Genomic DNA, 5,267 nt, shown 5'->3' on the forward strand with positions numbered 1-5,267 from the left:
TCTCTGCTTGACTTATTTCACTCCGCATAATCTCCTCTAGTCCCATCCATGTTGATGCAAAAGCTGGGTATTCATCCTTTCTGATGACTAAGTAATATTCCATTGTATATATATATATGGACCACATTTTCTTTATCCATTTGTCTGTTGAGAGGCGTCGTGGCTCTTTCCACAGTTTGGCTGTTGTGGACATTGCTACTATGAACACTGGGGTGCATGTGGCCCTTCTTTCCACTACATCTGTATCTTTGGGGTAATTACAGCCAGTAGTGCAATTGCTGGGTCATAGGGTAGCTGTGTTTTTAATTTTTTGAGGAACTTCCACACTGTTTTCCAAAGTGGCTGCACCCCCCCCAAAAGGGTAAGAGGTTTCCCCTTTCTCCACAGCTTCTCCAACATTTATTGTTTCTTACCATCAGCATTTTTCAAAGCGCTGGAACAAACAATCTTAAAATTTGCGTGACAGGGTTTAAATCACGTTTAACTCTATGATGAGATAAATGCTTGTGATGAGTTAAACCGCTTTTCTTTTCACAACATAACTATCCCATGTGAGGAATGCAACCAGAAGTGCCCGATGACAGAGCTCGTGGAGCCCAAGCCTGTGACCCCCACCCCACGGCCCCATCTCCTGTGGCAACTCCAAGGAGGAAGAGGAGTCAGAGGATACATGGTGAGTCCCTCATGACACCACAATTCCCCGTGCAGCCTCAACCCCACAGAGTGGAATCCTCTCAGTGATGGAGGACTCACCACCTGCGAAGGAAATTGACTGCTATGTTAAGTCTAATTTGCAAACAAAAAGGAAAAAAAAGCAGCTTCGGAAACATGGCAGAGGAAGAGCAAAGAAAAGAGATCCCATTGGTTCCAGAAAATCTCCTGAAAAAGAGGAAGGCTTATCAGGCCCTTAAAGCCACTCAAGCAAAGCAGGCACTTTTGGACAAGAAGGAGCAGAGGAAAGGAAAACAGCTCAAGTTTAAGCAACTGGAATGGTTCTTACATGACTCCTGGCGCAGCAACGTGACAGGGTGCGCCTCAGACGACTAGAAGTGAAACCTCGTGGCCTGGAAGTGCCAGATAAACATTCCTTGGCCTTTGTTGTACGCATCCAAAGGATTAATGGGGTGAGTTCACTGGTGCAGAGGACCATTGCAAGACTTCGCCTGAAGAAGATTTTCAGTGGTGTCTTTCTCAGAGTAACCCCCAGACCATAAAAACGCTGTGTGTAGTGGAACCTTATATGGCCTGGGGGTTTCCAAATCTGAAGTCTGTCCGGGAACTCATCTTGAAACGTGGGCAAGCCAAGGTCAAGAATAAAACCATCCCTTTGACAGATAATACAGTGATTGAGGAGCACCTGGGGAAGTATGGTGTTATTTGCCTGAAGACCTCATTCATGAAATTGCCTTTCCAGGGAAGAATTTCCAGGAGACCTCTGCATTCTTATGTCCTTTCCATCTCTCAGTGGCCCGTCACACTACCAAGAATAGAGTGGGCTTCCTGAAGGAGGTGGGCTTACCTGGCTATCGAGGTGAACGCATCAATTCAGCTTATTCGACAGTTGAATTAAACCCAGATGAAACTGGAAACTGCCCTTGGGCTGACTTTCGACGGGCCATGCTTTGCCAGTTAAAAATCCTTTTTGCATTTACCAGTATCTGAAAGTGACTGGCATTGAGGGGAGAGAGGAGATGGGTAGCTACAAGTCTAACAGATAGAAATGTGCTTGGGGCAGTGAATTCCTGGGTAGGACATGGGGCTATGTGTATTCCAGCAGTTACAGGCTAGAAAATGTTGAGTAGCAAAAAAAAAAAAAAAAAAAAAAAAAAAATCTGTATTGCTATGGTCATTTGCCTAGAAATGGGGAGAGAATAAAAACCAATTTCAAAAAGGAGAAAAAAAAAACAAAAACAAACAAACATTACAGACTCTTCACTCTAGGAAACAAACTGAGGGTTGCTGGAGGGGAGGTGGTGGGGGATGGGGTAACCAGGTGATGGGCATTCAGGAAGGCACGTGATGGAATGAACACTGGGTATTACACACAACTGATGAATCATGAAATTCTACCCCTGAAACTAATAATACAGTATATGTTAATTAAGTTGATTTTTAAATAAAAAAATTTTTTTTAAAAACCTTATGATGATGCCCCATTCTCTCCCTGAACTTTCTAGGGTAATGATCCATTTCTGACCCCTGGGGTCACACAGAGTGAGTACAAGTCTTCACACAGCACCCTTCAAATATCTGAACTCGGAGCACATGGGTGGCTCAGTGGGTTAAAGCCTCTGCCTTCGGCTCAGATCATGGTCCCAGGGTCCTGGGATCGAGCCCCACATCGGGCCTTCTGCTCAGCAGGGAGCCTGCTTCCTCCTCTCTCTCTGCCTGCTTCTCTGCCTACTTGTGATCTCTGTCAAATAAATAAATAAAATATCTGAACGCTTGTCATGAGCAAGGTGTATCCCATCAGCATAAAAACAAACACAAAATGGCTGTTTTCAGTAGGAAGGCTGATGTGATTCCTCCAGCACACCATCACCTGAAATGTGAGGTTCTCCCGGAGTCCTTTCTGATGAGGCTGATTAATTTATGGACCTGATGATCTGTATCTGGGGCCTGATATCCCCCAGGCAGGGGGATGCAGCTGCAAGCAGGTGAAACAGGCTTGGTGTGTTTGTATATTCAATATGCAGCCTGAGGAGACAGGCAGCTGGAACCTAGAACAAGGACCCCATCCTGGGAGCAGCTCAGGACCTCTTCCCTGAGCAGGGGACATGTGACCTGAGCCCCCAGGATGGACAGGAGCTGACAGAGGAGGGATGGTGGATCGAGGCCAGCAGCTGGAGAGAAGTCTGGGCTACTGGACAGCAGGGCCTGTTCTCAGGATGGACCGAGCACAGGGAAGTGGTCAGCAGTGGCAGCATGGAGCTAAGTGGGCAGCTCTGGACCTGGACCACTTGAATTCCAGAATGTTCCCCACTGCCTGCTGAGCTGCAGGGCCCGAACACATCTATTACCCATGGACACCTCAGCCTCCTCCCTGTCCTGTGGCTGATGCTGTAAGGATCAACTGTGATGTGCTCAGAATCGTGCCTGGCATGTGGCTGTGGCCAGACCACTGGCTGCTCTCGTAGCTGGAGGGAAACCAGGTGGGAGAGAGGGGAGTGGAGGCCAGAGGCCAGTCGGAGAAGCCCTCTTGGCCTGGCATGGGAAACAGAGAGTGAGTGGGGAGTCCATGAGGAGGAGGCAATGTGGAGAAGAGATGGGGCAGGAGGAGGGTATATGCGGGGACATGTCAGGAGGCCACAGCTGGGGACCTGGACTTGTGACCTATGTCCACCCTCTCCCTTCTGAATAACCCCTCTGCTGTCTCTAGTCCTTTTCACACTCCTCACCACATTGTCCTCCCATCACAGGTCCACGTGAGGTGAGAAGAATTACTGAGCACCCTTGGGCAGCAGTGATGGTGCCTGGGCCAGCTAGATGGAACCGTCTAGAAGAGGTGACCTGCAGTGTCTGCCTGGAGCACAGGAAGGACCCTGGGAGCATATTCTGTGGCCACAGCATCTCCAGGCCTGCATCACCAAGGACTGTGTTGTAAGGGCCTATTTAGCCAGAGTGATGCCATCCAGTTAAACAGTGATTTTGTTGTTTATGCAGTAAAACTTAAACTGTCCCTGCCCCCTCCCCCCAAGGGACTTACTTAAAAATAAGTCCTGGAAACCAGTCCCAGGTAACAAAGCCCAAATACGAGGGTCGGTCAGGCCAGGTGGAGGCATCCAGTCGGTGAGGGTGCATACTGTCTCCCTAGCTACCAAGGAGTATAGGCCCTGCCCTTTGGGCACCTTTTGGGTGCCAATTCTGACCAAGGTGATAGGCTGATTCAAATATCTACTAGGGTAAATTGTAATTCAATTGGCCACCCGTGTGTGACCTAGCATGACTGCGCAGCTTTCTCTGTGTGTTACAATCTCATTGGCCACCTGTGCGTGGCCAGGCCCAACCACATGGCCCTTGACCTTTAAAAGTTAATCAGTAAGGCAGGGAGAGGTCGCCTCTTTGCAAGAGATGGCCCTGGCCAGTCAGTTTGATTCTCGATGCTTGGTGCAAAATAAAGCTTTGCTTGACCTTCGCTTTGTATCAGTCTCGCTCCTTTGACCATGGACCCAACAGTGTCACTCCCAGAGACACTGAGGTACCCATGGGCTGTCCATCCTGAATGAAGCCATTTCACAACAGGACATCAGGCCCAATGGGACTCTGGCCAGTGTGGTGTCCAGTCTCCTAACACGGGAGCCCAGGAGGAGAGTCCAGCACTGGACACAGACAACTTTAGAAGGGGCAAAATAGCCACTGTCATGAGGTTTTCTTTGAACAAGGGTAAGGTGCTCTGGGCATGCTCTGAGAGCAGTTATAAACCAGATGGGATCCTGGGCTCCTTATCCCCATGAGGAATGCAAGACCTGCTTGTTCATAGGCTGGAACCTATAAGTGGACCTTGAGCCCAGGCTTCTGCAGGGACAGCTGGTGGATGTGTGAGGGGAGTCTGCAAAGAAACACTTGTTCCCTGGGGAGAAGCAGTTCTCTGGAAACCCAGCTTCACATTGTCTGCTAGTTTCCACCTCAGGATCGCTCTGGGGCATGTTTCAGTGCTTTCTGTGAGCAGCACAAGGAAACAGCCTTTTGCTATTGTCGGGAGGACCTGCATTCCTGTGTGCGGTCTGCAGTATCTCATAGAGCAAAATGCCACTGGGTGCTGCAGAGGGAGGAAAACGCCGGGTCTTAGGAAACGGGATCCCTATGCTGCCTTGTCTAAATTTGGATAGATCTTTGGTGGCTTGCACTATTATTGACTTTAGAACTCATAAAGGAAATTTTCAACTTTTAATAGTCATGGGCCCAGCTCGGGGGCTCCGAGGGAAGTTATCCTTTAATGTTTACCAAGGTCAGAAGGACTTAACCAAACTTCAAAGCAGGGGCTCTATTTCTGCCTGAGCCCACATTGTGCCTCTGATGCATTAGCAAATAACCTAAAAGAAACATATCAGACTACAGATAAGAGTAAAATCTCTGTAAGTTTTGTTCCCATACCTCTGAAGTCCACAACTTGCATATAGTGAAAGCATAGTTGAAGTTTATAACTTTCTGGAATGTCTTCCATCCTGAAGGTTTGTAACTCCTTATGTATAAGGTTTGTAACTCCTTATCTATAACCCTGCCCCAAATGTTCCTTCCCTCCTCGGCACTCTTCTTTGTTAGAATTG

General features: G+C 48.2%; 1 pseudogene across 1 annotated transcript; it reads left to right on the forward strand.

Annotated features, from left to right (window-relative positions):
* Positions 1-828: 828 nt before the first annotated feature.
* LOC308344926 (large ribosomal subunit protein uL30-like) lies at positions 829-1,570 on the forward strand (annotated as a pseudogene). Its single transcript has one exon. The product of its transcript is annotated as a large ribosomal subunit protein uL30-like (transcript).
* Positions 1,571-5,267: the final 3,697 nt, after the last annotated feature.

The sequence above is a fragment of the Martes martes genome (assembly GCF_963455335.1).
Source record: "Martes martes genome assembly, chromosome: 6".
In the NCBI taxonomy this organism is placed as follows: domain Eukaryota; kingdom Metazoa; phylum Chordata; class Mammalia; order Carnivora; family Mustelidae; genus Martes; species Martes martes.